Source organism: Triticum urartu, chromosome 6A (assembly GCF_056163025.1).
Source record: "Triticum urartu cultivar PI428250 chromosome 6A, HENAU_Tu73, whole genome shotgun sequence".
Taxonomy (NCBI): domain Eukaryota; kingdom Viridiplantae; phylum Streptophyta; class Magnoliopsida; order Poales; family Poaceae; genus Triticum; species Triticum urartu.
In genome coordinates, this window is record NC_141878.1 from 119,861,374 (window position 1) to 119,882,592 (window position 21,219).

Genomic DNA, 21,219 nt, shown 5'->3' on the forward strand with positions numbered 1-21,219 from the left:
AGACCGTGATTCCAAATATAATGAGGGAGGTGTATATCAAAATTTTGCAAGATTGTTGTGCAAGAGAAATTAATCTCAATCGTTGGAACATGTTCTAGAAAATTGGTATGTGGTAAACACATTGGACATGTCATTTCCAGATAATGCCTGGTACTTTATTTTACATTATCAAATACATTATATAATGTAAACATATGCCTACAAATATTTACACAAGTCCTAAAAATAGATTAAATGTAAATACCAGACTAGGATGTAAATAACAACATGCACATAGGCTAAACAGTACTAAACAGTGAGAAAATACTACTGAAACTACTGTTACAAGAATTATACAGGAGAAAATCCGGAGAGAGAAAAACTTTCTATGAAATCGGCCCATAGCCAGGGGTGATCTAGGCCAGACCCACGGCCCGACTGGAGAGGGGGCGGTCGGTGGCCTTTTAACCAGGCGGATAGGTATCGAGTGATCCCCAATCATCCTGACCAAACCCACGCCTGGGTGCCGCCGCCGCATACGCTGCTGCTCGCAGGTGACTTGCTGGCACGCCTCCATCTTCCTCGGATGAGGAGACGTCGATGGCGCCGGCAGCGGCGCCATTGGGTAGATCAGGGGCGAGACCGGAGCGACGACTAGGGCGGCGGTCGATGGCGGCAATGGCGCGACCGAAGAGGCAGCGGCGTCCCTCCATGCTTGCGGAGTCCTGGAGGCACGGTCGGGTGACCGTGCGTGGGGTGACAGTGTGCGGGGATGGCGGTGCCTCATCCGGCACGGAGGTGGAGGGTCGCGGAGGCTCGGTGGCGCTGCGACCCGGGCCAACGTCTTCATCTCCAGGCTACGCGACCAGCGTCGGGCCAGCGGCTTGGGTCATCCCTCCGGCACCGTTTCGAAACAACACGAAGATGAAGAAGCCGGGCTCGTCAGCCGGCGATGGAGGGGAATCCGCGCTGGAGCCGCGAGCTGGGGCTGGCCATCGTTGGGGCATGGCGGCATGGTGGCCAAGTCCAGCTCCTCGGCGTCCAGATCGGCGGAGGCGGTGTTACAGCCTGGCAAAGTCGACGGTGTTCGCCTACTCCATGATGGCCACAGGCTGAGCAACGACGGCGGCGGCCGTCCTCACGGATGAGGCGAAGGAAGAAAGAGGTGAGGCCAGGTATCTCACTGTCGGCGTGGCTCCCGGCAGAGCGTGGTGATAACGTGTTTGAGTGAAAAAATCAACTTATATTGAATGATAGAAAAAGTACAATTTATATGCGACTGGAAGCGTCGAACAGGCAGTCATATCCTAGGTTGGTTGCTAATTATAGGGATGCAGCGGTTTGAAAGAGAGACACCTATGCAACCGCACAGTGTTTGAAGTAGATTCCCTATTAATTAAACATAATTAATTAATTCAAACAGTTCTCATATTGAGTTGGACTAAAATAATCATTTATGTTGTGTCATTTTTGAAACTCTCAAAATAAATTTCAGGTTCTCAGGACTGAGAGTATTCCAACCGTTCCCGTGACGTGTAAGTCAACGCCACGCCAGCACAAGTACAAGGACTGTAGGTGAATTTTTCTGTTTCAAACCATCCATATTCTTAGAACCTGCAAAGTTCTACCTTGAGTCTGAACTAGTGGCTGGGGCGCCATCTGGTGGCGCCTCTTGAGGCGTTATTGTGTGCACTTATCAAGCTTCCGTAGTTGTTAACGCATTAATAGTGCAGACAATCGACGATCGATAAAAATATAACACCACTTTATGTAAGCAACAAACAACAGCACTAATCAAACATTTGTTGGTCTCTTTTAAATCACATTCATACACTAATGTTGGTCTCTTTTAAATCACATTCATACACCTCTTATCAAGAGACCAACAAATTATTCACTGACAAACCAGAAAGTGTCATTCATGTACATCAGGAAAGAGCATTCATAATTAAGATAGCACTCCCATTAAGATCAGTCAACTGATATGAACCTAAAAATTCAATGTACGAATTTGGCGGCTGCCAAGCCACTTTCCTGAACAAGAAAAGCAAACATACATTATCATCACATCAAGCTGGTTTTTTAACTCCAGAATTAGATATACATAGCAACAAGCAAAAGAGAGTGCACCATCGATTCATTAATGGCAGTTTGTGCATTGTGTGAATAAATAACAAACGAAGATGATAAATAGCAGTTCAAATAAACTCAAAACTTAGTTCTAAGTACAAACTAATGTTTTAAGTTGCCATGGTAACGCTACCTGCTGATTCTTAAAAGAAACAAAACTGAACCCTTTGGATCTACAGTCTTCTAAACCCACATAATTCTAGCATCTCTGTAGAAGTTACCAAGCAAGTGGTAAGGCAAAATATATTGTAAAAATGGGATGGTGCAGTGTGTGATAGGTTGGCGCCTTTTCAGTTCCCTTTTTCAATCTAAGTTAACACAGGAAAATGGATAGCTATGTAATATCACTGGAAGAAGTTTGTTGCTGCTTCTTGAAAAAGATAGATACAGCAAAAGTAGAGTGCACATTCATGAAATGCATCTCGTGTAGGAGAAAAAAAACGGGAGCATAATTGTAGAATGAAGTAAATGGAGATAACAAAAAGAGTACAAAAAATTAGGTGCAACAATAAGCTGCACATTGAGATCTACTCCTACAAAAAAAATGGCAGTCAACGATATCATATGAAAAAATAGCACGAATAACTCCTAGGAAGCTCTAACTGAGCAATATGATTTACACATCTGAGATCCCCTTACACTCCTTTTACTTTTGGTGGTACTAACTTCCTGGTTCACTTCTAACATTTTAGCCATTGAAATATGATTCTGCACATTTTCACCATCTTGTACTTCAACAATGGTAGCTATCACACTACATAGAGATGAGATGTTAATGAAAACCATCTACATGTCAAGGAAGCAAGCGAACAACATTTAGTACAATCAGGCACACCTTAGATAGTTAGATATATCAACTCTTTATCAAGAATGTCTGACAAACTTTGTACTTCATTGTACAGATCATGCATTTGCTCATCCAAATGGCTGTCGTCACCACCATGATCTGCCAAATAAGAATGCCTGATATAAATTTGGGTAAGGATATAATATAACAACTATGAGAAAGAAATCTCTAGAAATAAATAAATAATACCATGGATAGGGATATTAATAATTATTGTGAAATGTTAGTATCAAGACTTGTACAACAAAGGTACGTAGACATTCATAAAATACGCCAGACATGAGCATCATAGCACGAGAGAAAAGACAAGCAAGGAGCCGAAAGGCTTAGGTGGCAAATGGTAAAACCAAGGTTGGGCCTTGCTGGAGGAGTTTTATTCAAGGCGAACTGTCAAGGGGTTCCCATTATAACCCAACCGCGTAAGGAACGCAAAATCAAGGAACATAACACCGGTATGACGGAAACTAGGACGACAAGTGTGGAACAAAACACCAGGCATAAGGCCGAGCCTTCCACCCTTTACCAAGTATATAGGTGCATTAAAGTAAACAAGATATAATAATGATATCCCAAAAATAAACATGTTCCAACAAGGAACAAACTCCAATCTTCACCTGCAACTAGCAACGCTATAAGAGGGGCTGAGCAAAGCGGTAACATAGTCAAACAACGGTTTGCTAGGACAAGGTGGGTTAGAGGTTTGACATGGCAATATGGGAGGCATGATATAGCATGTGGTAGGTATCGCGGCATAGCAATAGAGCGAGCAACTAGCAAGCAAAGATAGAAGTGATTTCGAGGGTATGGTCATCTTGCCTGCAAAGTTCTCCGAGTTGACGTAACCTTGATCCTCGTAAGCGTACTCAACGGGTTCCTAGATCATGTACTCGTCTCCCGGCTCTACCCAAGGCAAGAACACAAGCAAAAGAAATCACAATCAACCATGGTGCAATGCGCAAGCAACATGATGCAAAACATGGCATGATATGCGGGATGTAATATGCAATGCATATGCGTGCTCCGGAAGGAAAAGATTGAAATAGGCCTCAACTTGGCAAACCAAGTGCGCCGCTGGAAAGATGAGTTGATTTCGGTCGAAATCGATATAAAGATCACCGGAATCGGATGCACGATTTGCAAATGGCAAGCAAAACAATAATGGCACTATTCTGCGATAAACAGCACGATGCCTCTAAAATGCAACAAGAAACTAAGCTACTACACTCTAACATAGCAATAAAGCACATGGTAGTGATCTACTCAAGATGCTTGACAAAAGATGAACACTGAGCTACGGCTAAATCACACAATAGCAGGTTCAAACAAGCATGGCAAAAGTGCAAAAGATATCAGCTTCACAGACTTAGTGAAAATAACATGTCAGGAATTAACATCAGGAAGCAAAGTTTAGAGCAAGATAACAACATGCTATAGGGACAGAACATAGCAAATAAAGGCATGGCATGAATCTACTCAAAGCATATAACAAAAGTCCCTTACTGACCATAAGCCAAAAGGGATCAGAAGATATGATGGCACCCATGTAAACATAGCAAGTTTCGTTAACAGATTCAGACTTAGCAGAAAACTGGACATGGCAAAAACAGAGTTACGTAGGCATGTTTGCGAGCTCGATGCACTCCACACAAGCCATTGCATGACAAGCTAAGCATACACTCAGCAAGAAGACATGTTCAAGAAGCTAACCATGGCAAGAACCATCTCATAGCATGCAAGGATCAACTACAACAACCTTAGCAAAATTGATTAACACGTAAACAATCTGTCAGGAACATTTTACAGCAAAAGTAGAGTAAGATTGAATCATGCTAGGGTACTCCATAAATGCAAATAAGGACATGGATGGATAGAGCATAACCATATGCCCAAATCATCCTTACCGAATATACCCAAAAGAAGCATGGATCACTCTGTATCAACATGAATACATGGCATACAAATAACAACAGGGAAAAAACTTAGTGAAATTCTAAGTCCCTGAAATCAGCAATATTACGAGAGCTACTTTGCATGCATGTGTTAGTCACCACATTGATCACAAAAATATATGGCATACACCCCTGTGAAGATGGCATGGCATAGCCCAAAACACATGTAGAGATCAAGTCTATAGGAGGCACATAATAATCGTGGCAAAAATGACAAATGTTCATAAACTGATAATAAACAGGAACTAACATTTTATAGCACTCTTGCAACAGCAATTTGGGCATCAAGATGAACTCAAACAAGCATGGTGCAATGGAACAAAATGAAGAGCACAATCAGATGAACATTTTGATATCTCATATGCACAAAACGGACCACCGAGATTGCAGACTTAGTAAAAATAGAAGGTCAATCTAGGTTTCAGATCTAGATCCGGGCGCGTGGAACGAGGTTCGTCGACGTCGGAGGTCGCCGGAGTTGGAGGAGCTCGCCAGAGTTGCAGATCCGGCCGATGAGGTGCAGATGAGGAGCCGGAGACTGGAGGAGGCAGGGCAAGGTGCGGGGCCGGCGACCTCGCGGCGGCGCGGGCGAAGGAGCAGGCCGGCGAGCCGGGCGGCGAGGTGGCGCGGCGCGGCGCGAGGTGGCGGCTGTTGAAAATAATTCTGTAATTAGGGGAAAATCTCCCCTTGCCCAAACCGTCATTGCGGTTTGTCCCGCAACCGACGTCTCCCTTCGATCTCCTGGAACCGACGCCTCCTCGAGGGATCGTCGTGTCTCTCCGGGACATATAAAAGGGGCCTGTAACCATCGATCAATTAAGACAATCATTCTGATTCAAAACACATTATCACGCACGTAGAACAGCCAGCGAGAGCGAAAGGCAACAAAGAAAGGAGAAGAGAGGAAGCACTCGCCGCAGGTGAGATGACAGGCCTCGTCTCCTTCTTCCTCCGTCTGATCCGCAAGGACGGTCGCCGCTACCGCCTCATTGCCCTTCGCCACCATGGAGTTGGTGGCCATCGCCGTTTCCGTCGCCGGATGCAAGCCATCCGTCGATTCAACCGCAGCGCCGCTGGACACGCCCCCCGCGGTGCTCCCCTCGCCCCTGGACACAACCACGATGGTGCTCCCTGCGCCTGTGGCCAGGCGCCCATGTGGTTCGACCACTGGCTAGTGGCCGGCCCGAGCGCCTCCATGGTGCACAAGGCTGCAGCCGCGCCTGCACCGCCCCCTGGATCTCCGCCTCCACCACCTCCTCCGCCGGCCGCGAGGCTCGCGCCGTCGACGCCAACACCCGCAGCCGAGGCCGCTGGCCCGCCCGGATACTGCCCTGTGCCAATGCGCGTCGTCGTGAACGAGGAGGAGGTGCTCGCCTTCATCTCCCCGCCGACCGGTGCCTCCGGAGTAGTCCGCCTTGGAGCCGGCATGGAGGGCGCTGACGCCATCGCCACGCCTCAGCAGGAGACGGCTGCGGGCTCGAGCAACCAAGACGCACGACGCTTCGGGCGCACCGTCACCGCCATCGACCGTCGTCCCAGCCGCCGCCCCGGTTCGTGGGCTCCGGCGAGCCTCGGACTCGCCAGCACCGCACCAGGAACTGCTCGCATGGATCACGTCGTCGTCGACTCTTCTTCGGACGAGGAGGGGTCGTCGGTGCTACGCCGGTGATCACCGGAATCGCGAGGGCCTGCGGCGGCCACTCCTCCCGCCGGCGCCGCCGTGTGACAATGGGGATCGAGCAGAGGTGGTGGTGCGGGGTTCGGATACTCCGACCCTTATCTGATCCGCCCACTCCCCCCTGTCTTGTGCGGTGCGGCGGCGTGTGGGCCAGCCAAAGGCCGGGCAGGCCCAGGCCCAGGCACCCGCGGTGGCTGTGTCCTCCCCTGTGCGCTGCTGTGGCGGGTGGGCCGGCCAGATGTGTGGATTTTTTTTCTTTTCTCTGTTTTCTTATCATTAGTACTAATTATTGTATTTGTGCAATTTTAGTCTATGTTTAGTACTGTTTAGTACATAGATTGACTACTACTTACATTTTAGTCCTGTTCTAGATTCATTCTATGTTAGGACTTGTGTAATTATTAGTAGGTGTGTTTATATTATGTAATGGATTGATAATATAAATAAAGTACCGGATTTCATCTAGGAAGAATGACATGTTCCATGTGTTTATCACATCTCATTTTTATCGAACATGTCTTTGCGATTGAGATCTTCTCTCGCATTTCAAACTTGCAAATTTTTGAATGCTTCTCCCTCATCTTATTTGGAATCACAAGGGAATGAGTTGTGAACTACTGCTCATTTGCAGACTATCCTCTCTTACTATGAGGTCTACGCTTTTTCATTCTCGACAAACGATTACCTCCAATGTGTATTCCTTATATCTGAATTGTAGCATACACAAGGTAATGGCGATGTAGCCCATTACTATGAGATCTAAGTGATCTTCAAAGTGTTATGTTCACACAATTAAGGTTGAGAATTTTTCAAGTTTACACTTGAGTATCAAAATTTTGCATTCTTATTACACAACCATGATGGTTTTTAATTTACCACCCGTAAATTAATTATCTCTGGTTTCCCATGTAGGCGAAGATGACTGCCAAAGAGTTTGAGGAGCTTGCCCTCAATGGCCACAATTACCCTACATGGGCTATGGACATCAAGATCAGTCTTGCGTCCCGTGGGATAGCACGTGCAATACAACCCCCGGAGACTCCTCTACCGAATGGGGCCACGCCGCTGACAGAACAGCAGAACTATGTTGCCTTATTCATCATAAGGCACCATATTCATCCAGATCGCAAGTCTGAGTATTTACAGGAGGAATCTCCTAGTACTCTGTTTCTGGCCCTCAAAACGAGGTATGAACAGCAAAAGGCAGTAGTCCTGCCCGAAGCACTCCATGATTGGACTCATCTTCGTCTTCAGGATTTCAAGTCCATCGGTGAGTACAATCATGTTGTTCATAAGATATGGTCCAAACTGCGCTTTTGTGAGAAGGAACCTACTGAGGGGGAGAATATAGAGAAAACTTTGTCTACTATGCTCCCTTCAGATAGAATCCTCCAACAGCAATATCGTGCTCGTAACTACACTGTCTATTCCGAGCTTATTCACATGTTACTTCAGGCTGAAAAGCATGATGAGCTACTCGCTAAGAATGGATCCCAGCACCCAGTTGGGGCACAACCTTTACCTGAAGTCCATCTGAATGTTGCGAATAGACAGAAGTTTAATGGTACCCCTCGGGGTAAACAATCCAATTTTGAGCATAAGCGAAAGCGCAATGGGAACAGAAGATCTAGATACCCAGGCAAGGGAAAAGGCACTTCAAAGCCCAGGTTTGATAAATCTAAGATTTGCAACAAGTTTGGATGCTCCACGCATTCTACTGAAAAGTGCACAATGCCCAAGCATCTGGTTATGCTGTACCAGCAATCTCAGGGACGCAAAGCACCTCAAGGGAAAAGGTTTGAAGCCAACTTCAACCTTCATCCGGATAGCGCAAAAGGAGCTGGTGGTTCGCACGATGTGTGTTCCTCCTGGACCGAGCAATGCCGTGATTCCTTATCTGCCTGAGGCTACTGCTGAAATGGAGAACACGTTGATTGAGTACACCGCAAACAACGTGTTTGGCGACTTCGACTAGTCCCTCAATCTCCTAGTGTTCTACTTAATTATGTCCATTTGTGATGATTGTAATAAGAACATAAGCTTGTTGTTGTCTTTATATTGTATTGTATCAACACATTTGATATAATAAAGATTGTATTCTATATATTACTATGAGGTTTTGTTATTGAAAATTCTTTGTTTTATATAGTTTTCTACGGGGACAATCCGATGGAAGAGGAATTATGCCTTGTGGACAGTGGTGCCACAAACTCCATACTGAGGGAGATGAAATATTTCCAAACTTTGAAAAAGACGAATGGAGATATTCTAACTATCGCTGGACGCGATACTGTGATTGTTGGTACTGGATGTGCCATATTCACCCTCCCAAGTGGTACATATGTGACAATTGAGGATGCTTTACTGTATCCCGATTCTGCACGTACCCTGATCAGTTATCGAGATATCCATAAAAATGGTTTTCATATTGAAACCCATGAAGACAACAAAGAGGGGTATCTACTCTTTACTAAAGATGACGGATATGGCAAAAAGGTACATGAGAAAATTCCTTCTCTATCGGCCGGTTTGTACTATACGTACATCAAACCCATGGAACATGTTGCATACAAAGTAATTTTTCAGAATGTTAACGCATTCCAAACCTGGCATGATCGCCTAGGCCATCCTGGAATAGGGATGATGAGAAAAATTACTAGCAATTCCATTGGTCATAATTTGCTTGAGTCAAAATTTCCTCAATCTTCTGATTTTGTGTGCACATCTTTTGCCACGGGAAAGCTAATTTTGGGGCCCTCACACCTCAAAATACAAGCTGAACCACTTCAGTTCCTTGAACGTATTCAAGGAGACATTTGTGGTCCCATTCAGCCATTATCTAGACCTTTCTGGTATTTCATGGTTCTGATTGACGCATCTACACGATGGTCACATGTGTGTCTTCTATCCACACGAAACCATGCATTTGCCAAGATAATGAGGCAAGTCATTAAGTTGCAAGCTCATTATCATGAAAGTCAAATTAAATCAATTCGAATGGACAATGCTGCAGAATTCTCCTCACGTGCTTTCAATGATTATTGCATGGCTTTGGGGATTGAAGTTCAGCACTCTGTTCCATATGTCCATACACAAAATGGTTTGGCTGAAGCATTGATTAAGAGGATCAAACTCATTGCAAGACCTTTGTTGACGAATTGCCACTTGCCAACCTCTTGTTGGGGTCACGCTGTTTTACACGTTGCTGACTTGATACAATTGAGGCCAACTGCATATCACAGTTCTTCCCCTCTAGAATTGGTACATGGAAATCCTCCAAGCACTTCCCATCTGCGTAAGTTCGGATGTGCTGCATACATCCCGATCTCACCACCACAGCGGACATCTATGGGCCCACATAGGAAGTTGGGGATCTATGTGGGGTACAAATCGTCGTCGATTATTAAGTACCTGGAACCCCTGACTGGGGATCTGTTCACAGCCCGTCACGCTGATTGCATATTTAATGAGGAACATTTTCCGGCATTAGGGGGAGATTTCAAGTACCAGAAAGAATGCCCGGAAATTGATTGGAATGCTCATTCCATTTCATCCTCTAATCCACGCACCCATGAGACCGAACTTCAAGTTCGGAAGATCATTAATTTGCAACATCTTGCAAATAATCTGCCAGATTCATTTACTGATTTGAAAGGTGTTACAAAATCCTTAAACCCGGCCAGAAACGCGCCAGAAAAAGTGGAGGTACCAATAAAAACCACTCAACTCCCTATTCCTAAAAAGAGGGGGAGTAGTACGGCCTCTAACCGGAGCATGCTTCTAGCAAGCAGCAAAGGAAATCGAGGAGAAAAACCTCGGAGTCAGTAAATGCAGGTCAACTCAACATTGACAAACACCTGATGGGTAGTATACACCCAGTGGAAGGGCAACCTCCACAACCCAGTTCCAGTGTGCACAAACTGACTGGGACATCGGAACACCCAGACTCGATTGTATTGGGAAATCACGAAGAGTCACTAGGGGTGCAGGAAATTTCGATCAACTATGTTGATTCTGGAGAATCATTTGACCGTAAGACTACGACTGTCGACATATATTTTGCTGAAAAGATTGCAGATACCCTTCTCACTGATCATGATCCAAGGTCTATCGTTGAGTGCCAAAAGCGCTTCGACTGGCCTAAATGGAAGGATGCAATCCAAGCAGAAATTGCCTCGCTTAACAAAAGAAAGGTATTCACTGAAGCAATACCTACACCTCCCAGTGTTTTCCCTGTGGGATTCAAATGGGTTTTTCTCCGGAAACGGAATGAGAACAATGAGGTGGTGAGATATAAAGCAAGGCTTGTAGCACAAGGTTTCACGCAGAAACCTAGCATTGATTTCACTGAAACATATTCTCCAGTAATGAGTGCAACCACTCTCCGATATCTTATATCTTTGGCAGTGCAAAATCGTCTATCTATGCAGTTGATGGACGTCGTGACCGCATATCTTTACGGGTCACTAGATTCGGACATATATATGAAGGTTCCTGATGGAATCTCTGTCCCGAATAAAAATGCAAAACGCAACATGTATTGTGTAAAGCTGAATAAGTCATTATATGGCTTAAGGCAGTCGGGACGGATGTGGTACAACCGACTCAGTGAGTTCCTTCTTCAGAAAGGTTACTCCAATAGTGCTGATTGCCCATGTGTTTTCATCAAGAAGTCCTCTGCAGGATTTTGCATCATTTCTGTGTATGTTGATGATCTCAACATCATCGGCAGCACACCAGACATTGATGAAGCACACAATCACCTAAAGATGGAATTTTAGATGAAGGATTTGGGTAAAACCAAATTTTTCTTAGGTATTCAACTTGAGCATCTTCCCTCGGGAATCATGGTACACCAATCTACCTATATCCAGAAAATATTGGAGAAATTCAATATGGACAAATCCTATCCATCTAAAACTCCCATGGTGGTTCGATCTTGTTGAGATGTAAATGAGAGACAATCGAATAAATGATTGGACTGTCGATTCCATTGAATGATTCTCGGTATATATACAAGGGGAACAGACACGATCGAGAGATGCGACTGTTCGTAGAGATGCAAGGGGAGAGGCGCGATGGTTGCCAATGCAACCGACGTACAGATTACAATGGGAGGATTATCTCTTTAATTAACCTATTAATTTAATCCTAACACTCCCCCTAATCCTTCCTTGTCCTTGCAACCGATCATCTCTGGAATCATCCTTGAATTAACTCTTCTCTAAAAACCCTGTGGGAAAAATGTGAGAAGTTTTGTAGTATGATATGTTGCTAAAACTCCTTCAAACCCAGTGGGAAAAATAAGGAGAAAATGGTGCAACATATAATGGTTATTGTCTCTTTTAACTCAATACAAAAAACCCATAGAGTTCAAAGGACAATAAATATGTCGTATATACTTTCCTAAAAACCCCGGTGGGGAAAACTGAAAGTATGACATATGATCTCATGTTGATATTACCTCATTAAAAACCTTTATGAGAACCTGTAAAGTGAACTCATGAAGGGAAAAAGAGTATAATATGATGCATTGAACAGGAACAATTCAGGAAGATACTCCCCCTGATTCTTGCAAAATTCGAAGCCGTCACCTACCAATTCCATGAACACATTTCTGGAACATAGAAGTTGGTAGAAACCCGATGAACAAATCAGTCGCATGATTTAACTTGCAAGATATGCAATATAGTGATATTGCTTATTATGTAACCTGTTTGCATCCGGGCAACACAAGAAACATTATCGTTGAGATAATGGTTGGTGGATGTAGCCATGAGGTCTGTTTCGAAGACTTCTCATGCATGAGAGGGCTACTACACCTAGGAGGAACACCAAGCTTGTCTACGATCTGGCATAGTAGGGATCTGATTGATGTATCCAACGATATCGGTGTTCACATTTCTGTGAAACTGAAAAACTAGGACAAGATGTTTGATGCCTTTGGAGATATCGAAAGATATTATTGAGTACCAATTGTGTTTGGTGGATCCAATGGCATTATGGAATGTTGAGTCCCAATATCTCATTTCCATCATCTCTTGGTCAAAATAGATCTTTCTCTACGTCTAGAGAATGAACTACCATGAGAGTTATGGGTGGATAAGATTTGTCCATAGTGAATTTCTCCAATATATTATGGATATAGACAACATAGTATACCATAATGTATGAATGAAGGTGCTCAAGTTGTAGTAACGAGCGGTATTTTGGTTTACCCAAATCCTTCATCTTAAACTCCGTCATTCAGATGATTACATGTGTCGTCATTGCAGACACACAAACATGGATAATCATTATTGTAGGAGTAATCCTTGTGAATAAGGAACTCACTACGTCGGTTGTACCAAATGTACCGACAACAATAAGTCTTATGGTGACTTACTGATTTTACACAATGTATGTTGGGTATTGCATTTCAATTCAGAAGTGAGGTTCCGTCGGGAACTATCTATACCTGAATCTAGTGATCTACATGGATATGTAATCACTACATCTGTCAACTGCAGAGATAGATGATTTTGAACTGCCAATGATATAAGTTATCGGAATGAGATTCCACCTCGGGAGAATAGTTGGGTATCTGCGTGAACCCTTGTGCTACAATACTTTCTCTTTGTTTCACCACCTCGTTATTCTCAATTCTGTTTCCAGAAGAAAACTGGTGTAGGTATTGCTTATGAATACCTTCCCATTATTGAGCAAGATCATTTCTACCTAGATTGTACCCTTTGCTTGAGTTCAGTCCGAGTGTTGTTCACACTTTGCCATGGCCATGGTCTTTGGATCTGAATCACTTGAAAGGTTTTTTCAATCTAGTTGAGAAATGTATGTCGACAATTTTAGACTTCCGGTTATATGTTTCTCCAGAATCTATATATCAATATATAGTTGATGGAAATATCGTTACCCATGGTGACTGCTCACGATTTCCCAATGCGGTTGAGTCGGGTATTCCGATGTCCCGGTCATTGTGTGCACTATGACCTAGGTTGGTGGAGGTTTCCCGTCCACTGGGTGTATACTACCCATCAGGTGCCTGTCAACGTGAAGTTGACTTGCATTTACTGATTCACAGGCCTTGATATCCTTGCTTGCGAGAGCTGAATCCTGATGTACTATTGTCATACTTCTCCCCCTGTTGCTTTGAACGGGGAGTTGAGTGGTTTTAGTTGGTACCTCCACTCTTTCCGGCATATTTTTCAGGATTGTAGGATTGTATGACACCATTATAGTCAGTAAATGAATCTGGCAGGTTATTTGCAATGTGTTACAAATCTTCTGAACGCATGGTTCAGATATTTGAGTATGTGGATTTGAGGAAGAAATGTGTTCAACACTCCACTAATTTCCTGGCATTCTTTATGGTACTTGAAATCTCCCCCTAATGCCTGGAAATGTTCCTCATTGAATTAGCATACTGACCTTGAATAACTCCCCATGCGAGGGGCTTGAGGTATTGACGGAAATACAGTTATTCCTCACATAGATCCCAACTATATGTTGAGGGGACAATGATGTATGCCGGGTGGTGATATCGGTATGCAACCGAATTACCGCAGATAGGAAATACTTGGTAGATATCCACATATCAAAGATAGAGGGGAATAATATTATGCAGTTCTGTCATGAGCGTGTAAAACTGCATGACTCCAACGTAAAGTTGGCAAGTTGCAATTCCAATGTAAAGATAATGCAATGGGCTTAACTCTTTGGATAGGATTCTACCAAACCATTTTGAGTCTAGACATTAGGACAAATTGCTAAACTTCAATCCAAAGGCCATAGAGAAAGCCCTCAAGGAGAATTCTGCAATGTTATCCATTCGATTTGCTTGAAATCGATGTCAGGATAATGAGCCAATGGTTTCATGTGAATAAAGCACGCACTTAAGACCATCATGTAGATATGTCTTTTAGAACCATGGAATACCTGAATAGTCTACTCAATGGCTGGGAAGAGCCACTTACCTCGACTTGATGCATTCAAGGAGTCTGAGTGGTTCAACGTAGACTTTAAGGTGTGCGAGCCTTAAAATTAGCTTCCCTGTATCACTTGTAGTGCACATAAAATCCAAATGTTATTAGAATTTAGCATCATAATAAACATAAACTATTGGAATTGTTGATAGTTTTAGTTTCAACTCAATGTCTCGATGACCAAGGCGAGTATGCCAAGTTTGTCATGTACAAGACATTCTGGAAAACTATATCATACACAACATGTGCTACGGGTTGTGTCGTATGTGTAGTACAATCCAGATGATACACAGGGAATGTGCTTGCCATATCCGTTGCATATGGTAAAGAGAAGTTATTTCTCGTTGTTGTCATCATAAGTCTCGCTATGGAAACTATTTTGATGGATACCTTCATAATTTAGTAGGGTACGAGTTAAACCTGGGAAGCAATAAAGCATCTCGACATTACTCGAGTACCCACAGTGATAGTAAATATGACTCGAGTTGAGCCAACAAATACCTCATCGCGTCAAACGATTTAAATATCTCCTTTCTCTCAATGAGAGTGGAAACATTGGACTTCCTTGAGTATAAAGTTTCTGGTGCATATATTCACAAGGCACATATCATTTTCCATCGGATTGACTCCCATAGAAATCTATATATAGACATGAAGATTCTCAATATGAAAATCACTATCAGATATATAGAATACATAGAAATGTATTTGTATCAAAGTGCTGATACAATATATTGTCATATACAATATATGATGACAACAATAATCATGTTCTTATTAGAACATCATAAATGGACATAAATAAATAGATCATTAAGGAGACTAAGGGACTAAATTCATAGTCTGCAAACATGTCGGTAGATGCATATTCAACCATCATGCTCTCCATGCTCATAGGGTCTCGTGACAGCTTGATGGTGTCAGGTTGAGGGTTTGAACTGAGTTTAAAACCATTACCCTTGATGTCCTTTGCGTCCTGGTGGCGTGGCTTAGATTGCACGCGCTATCCCATGGGATGCAAGACTGATCTTGATGTTCATGACCCGCTTAAGTAAGTTGTGGCCATTGAGGGCAAGAGCCTCAAATTGTTAGCCAACGGTTACTTATAGGGCCAAGCCAGAGATTATTAATTTACAAGAAGTAAATTAAAAACCATCAGGGTTTTGTAATAAGAATGCAAAATTTTTACTCAAGTGTATAACTTGAAAATGCTCAACCTCAATTGTGGGAACATAACACATTGAAGATCATACAGATCTCATAGTAATAGAGATAGGCTGCACATGGGCAGTAGATCCAACTCATTACCTTGTGTTTTCCTAATATAATGAGGGAGATGTTATTGTAAATTTTTTACAAGTTTGTTGTGCGGGAGAAATCAATCTCGACCGCTGTGACATGTTCATGAAGAATGGCAATGTGGTAAACACATAAAACATATCATCTCCTGTGAAAAACCGATAATTTATTTATATTACAGATTGTGTAATATAAATCCATTTTAATGTTGCAAAATTAATAGATCTCAAGAAGGTGGCTCGAAATTATTAGTGTGAATCTCAAATTGCTAAGATGACACCTTGAGTTTTGCATATGTATTTGCAAGAAATTGAAAATCTCAATTGCAAATAGACGTATTAATCTCGACATGTGGTTAACATGGAAATATATACATCATAGGAATATTCCAGAATACGTCGTACTCAACGGAGAAACAATACTGCAGAGGTACTGAATTTATCTTTGCGAGAGATAAACAATCTCAATTGCAAATAATAGATGTGATGAATCTCAACATGTAAGAAACATGGAAATATATTACATCACTTTCTGGAATACAAGGAACTCTACAGAAAACCACTACTAATGTAATGAATAATAACGATGTTGTAAACTTGATGCTCAAGTGTAAAACTTGAATTGTATAGACCTCAAATTGAATGAGATGATCTTGTATCAAGTTGCAAGATAATTCAGCAGAGTGAATTAATATTTTACGAGAGAAAATTGATCTCAACCGCAATGATATTATTTTGCGAGAAAAAGAAATTTCTCAATCGCAAATGTTGTGCGAGAAAACTTAATCTCAATCGCAAAACAATGTCGTTGTACTAATAGGACATGTTATAGGAATTGCTAAAAAGCAAACACATTGAACATGCCACATACAATAACCACATATTTTCTGGAATGTTACACTCAACAGAAAATGCAGTAATTAACAGGGTTTAAAATAGGAAAATTACACTGCTAGAATTGCTGTTAGATTTAAGCAAATAATGCAAATTAGCAGGAGCTCCTGGTGGCTCAACCGCATGCAAACATGCCACGTAGGGCAGCCCGGCCACGTGCAGCTTGGTCAACCCAATGGATAAGGAAGAGTAGACAGGGATATCCATAGAAGGAGTAGATTCGATCCCCAATCCACATGACCAAGACCGGAGGGACTCCAGTCGCGCTCTTCCTCGGAGGCACCTACGGCCGGTCGTCCGCATAACGGGCGACGGGAGGAACTCCAGCCGCGCTATTCATCGTCAGAGTCGTCGGGGAGGCGAATGCCAGGCACGGCCCAAGCGCTGCTGGGCCCCAAGTTCTCTCGCGGGCAGTGCGGCTGGTCGACGGCGGGCTGCGGTTGCTCGACGCTGTGAAGGCGGAGGCCACGAGGCGCCTGCAAGTGCCAGTGTGCGGCGAGGGTGCCGCGGTGGCGCGGGGCCGGGCGAGGCCTGGTGCAGGGCGGGCGCGCGCGAGGGCGGCCTCGGCCTGGCGCAGGGGCCCGACCACGGGTGTGGCGCGGGCACGGCCGTGCGGCGGGGGCGCTTTGGCGCGACTGCATCAACATCAACGACTGCGGCGTCGGAGGAGCCGCTCATGACGCGCATGCCGAAGGGCGACCCTGTAGAGGGCCGGCGCCACCGATCTGCGCAGATGCGCGTTTCCGTCGCGGGACGCGAAGCCGGTGGTTCCGGTCGCCCAGTCCAGCGCGGGATCGAGGCCAGACGCTGATGGCAAGATGGCGATGAGCGCCACCACCAGTCCAGCGAAGATGGTAATGAAGTGAGGCATCCTACCTTTTCTTGATTCATGCTCTTTAAGGTTCGATGGATGCACATACATGGCGCATGCCCCTGCAACCCTGTTCTTCATTCTCTCGTTTATCCCCTGTATTCCTGTAGGAATCGAAGTGACAGTTAGAGACCGAGAGATTTGTCGTCGTGGCCGTGCACGGCGCGAAGATGCCTATTGGAAGCGCTTTCGCCGGGCTGAGGACCGCCGCGCCACCACGCCGAACCAACGGCTGTAGCCGTCGAACTCGCAGGCGAGCGATGCTGCAGCCAGGAGCCGTCGCGCTGACTGAATCGCTCCGCCATGAGCCGTCTTGCCGATGGAATCGCTCCACCGTAAACGAGAGACAATCGAATAAATGATTGGACTGTCGATTCCATTGAATGATTCTCGGTATATATACAAGGGAACAGACATGATCGAGAGATGCGACTGTTCGTAGACATGAAGGGGGGAGAGGCGCGACGGTTGCCACTGCAACCGACGTACAGATTACAACGGAAGGATTATCTCTTTAATTAACCTATTAATTTAATCCTAACAGATCTTTAGACGTACAGAAAGATCCATTCAGACAAAGGGATGATGAAGAAGAGGTGTTGGGACCTGAAGTTCCATACCTTAGTGCTGTTGGAGCGCTTATGTATCTTGCAAATTGCACAAGACCTGATATTGCATTTGCAGTGAATCTACTTGCTAGACATAGCGCAACTCCCACCAAACGTCATTGGTCTGGAGTGAAGAATATCTTTCGATATCTTCAAGGCACAAAGGATCTTGGCCTATTTTTTCAGTTCTAGAAAAATCAAAACTCTGATATGATTGGGTATGCAGATGCCGGCTATTTGTCTGATCCCCATAATGCCAGATCTCAGATCGGTTTCGTGTTCCTACATGGTGGCACTGCTATATCATAGAAGTCTTCGAAACAGACTCTGGTAGCAACATCTACCAATCATTCTGAAATAATTTCATTATTTAAAGCAACATGCGAATGTGTATGGCTTCGCAGAATGATAAATCACATACAACAGTCATGTGGAGTGGGTTCGATAAAATCACCTACCATTATCTATGAAGATAATGCGGCCTGTGTTGCACAGATGCAAACAGGATACATCAAGAGTAATATCACCAAGCATATTTCTCCTAAATGGTTTTTTCCCCATAATCTTCAGAAAAGTGGGGAAATAAACATTATGCAAGTTAAATCATGCGACAACCTTGCTGATTTATTTACCAAGTCTCTACCAAATTCTACATTCCAGAAATGTGTTCATGAAATTGGTATGCGGAGACTTAGAGACTTGCAGGTGTTAGAGGGAGTCTCTTCTTAGATATTCTCATTTTAATGACATCACATTATGCTATCTTTCTTTGTGAGTATATGTTTCAGGATCTCATCAAAGATTTTATGAGAACTTAAGGAGAATCTTTTGAGATGATAGAGCTTCCCGGACAATCGTGAAGATGATCTACATGGTAGAGCGTAGATTAGAGGGAGTGTTGAAAATAATTCTATAATTAGGGGAAAATCTCCCCTTCACGCAACCGACGTCTCCCTTCGATCTCCTGGAACCGACGCCTCCTCGAGGGATCGTCGTCTCTCTTCGGGACATATAAAAGGGGACGAGACTTGCCTGCTCCCCCAGCGTGCGCCCATCCGTGCTCCTGCATACGTGGCATGATTTGATTGGAACAAAATAAGGCCTGGTCCCACCCCCTTAAAATCAGGGGGAGATGATTAGATTAGAAAGAAAAAAGAGAAAAAGACAGCCGTAGGATGGAGTGGGAGCACGGATGGGAGCATGGGGAGGGAGCAGGCAAGCCGGATCCTATAAAAGGGGCCTGTAACCATCGATCAATTAAGACAATTCAAAACCGCGGGCACAGGGCGGCGGCGGCTGGGCTCTGGCGGGCCAGCGGCAGTGCCACGTGGCGGCCTATGAGTGGCTGGGGAACTCCTCTCATACAAAAAGATTGTTAGAGTAGAACGAGAGAAGTAATGAAAACGGTGTATCCTTTATTAGATGAGATCTGCTATTTATACAAAGGGAAGAGACACCACTAGGAAGGCGTCTGTTTAGGGAGGTGCCTATTCGGCAGGGAACCGACGTGGCAGATGCAACTGCCTGCGGTTAGTGAAAGCAGGGATTATCCCATAATTAATAATCATTAATTAATCCTAACACTCCCCCTAATCAATGCTTGATTATGAGCAGACTTCATCTTGATAAAGATTCTCCTTGAAAACCCTGTGGGAAAAAATGTAAGGAGATACGTGTTTGATATGTTGCTAAAACTCCTTCAAACCCGGTGGGAAAAATAAGGAGAAAATGGCACAACATATATTGGTCATTGTCTCTTTTAACTCAATACGAGAAAACTCATAGAGTTTAGAGGACAATAAATATGTCGTATATACTTTCCCAAAAACCCGGTGAGAAAACAGAAAGTATGACATATGATCTTATGTTGATATTACCTCATTAAAAACCTTTATGAGAACCTGTATAGTAAACTCATGAAGGGAAAAGAGTATAATATGATGCATTGAACAGGAACAACTTAGGAAGATACCCCCCCCTGATTCTTGCAAATTCCAAAGTCGTCACCTACCAATTCCATGAACATGTTTCTGGAATGTAAAAGTTGGTAGAGACTTGGTGAACAAATCAGTTGCATGATTTGACTTGCAAGATATGCAATATAAAGATATTGCTTATTAGTAACCTGTTTGCATCCGGGCAACACAAGCAACATTATCATTGAGATAATGGTTGGTGGATGTTGCCATGAGGTCTGTTTCGAAGACTCTTCATGAGGGGGCTACCACACCTAGTAGGAACACTAAGCTTGTCTACGATCTGACATAGTGGGGATCTGATCGATGTATCCAATGATATCGGTGTTCACATTTTTGTGAAACTGAAAAACCAGGACAAGATGTTTGATGCCTTTGGAGATATCAAAGATATTCTTGAGTACCAACCAATTGTGTTTGGTGGATCCAATGGCATTATGGAACATTGAGTCCCAATATCTCATTTCCATCATCTCTTGGTCTAAATAGACCTTTCTCTATGTCTAGAGAATGAACTACCATGAGAGTTATGGATGGATAAGATTTGTCCACAATGAATTTCTCCAATATATTATGGATATAGACAACATAGTATACCATAATGTATGAATGAAGGTGCTCAAGTTGTAGTAATAACGAGCGGTATTTTGGTTTACCCAAATCCTTCATTTTAAAGTCCGTCACTTAGATGATTACATGTGTCGTCATTGTAGACACACAACACATGGATAATCATCATGGTAGGAGTAATCCTTGAGTATAAGGATCTCACTACGTCGGTTGTACCGTATGTACCGACAACAATAAGTCGTATGGTGGCTTACCGAATTTACACAATGTATGTTGCATTTTGTATTTCGATTCGGAATTGAGATTCCATCGGAAATCAATCATATATGTCTGAATCTAGTGATCCACATGGATATGTAATCACTACATCTATCAACTGCAGAGATAGATGATTTTGAACCGTCAATGATATAAGTTATCGGAATGAGATTCCACCTCCG

The 21,219-nt window shown here is 43.6% G+C and overlaps 1 long non-coding RNA gene and 2 pseudogenes across 2 annotated transcripts; 2 read left to right on the plus strand and 1 right to left on the minus strand.

Annotated features, from left to right (window-relative positions):
- Window positions 1-208: 208 nt before the first annotated feature.
- Window positions 209-1,215, minus strand: LOC147964386 (uncharacterized; annotated as a pseudogene).
- On the plus strand, window positions 1,012-9,300 carry LOC147964387 (uncharacterized; annotated as a pseudogene). Its single transcript, XR_015607546.1, has 3 exons — window positions 1,012-1,144; window positions 1,475-1,554; window positions 7,496-9,300. The product of XR_015607546.1 is annotated as an uncharacterized LOC147964387 (transcript).
- Window positions 9,301-12,253: 2,953 nt separating this feature from the next.
- Window positions 12,254-18,444, plus strand: LOC125514027 (uncharacterized). The gene is made up of 2 exons (XR_007286243.2): window positions 12,254-17,616; window positions 17,736-18,444. It is a non-coding gene; the product is annotated as an uncharacterized LOC125514027 (long non-coding RNA).
- Window positions 18,445-21,219: the final 2,775 nt, after the last annotated feature.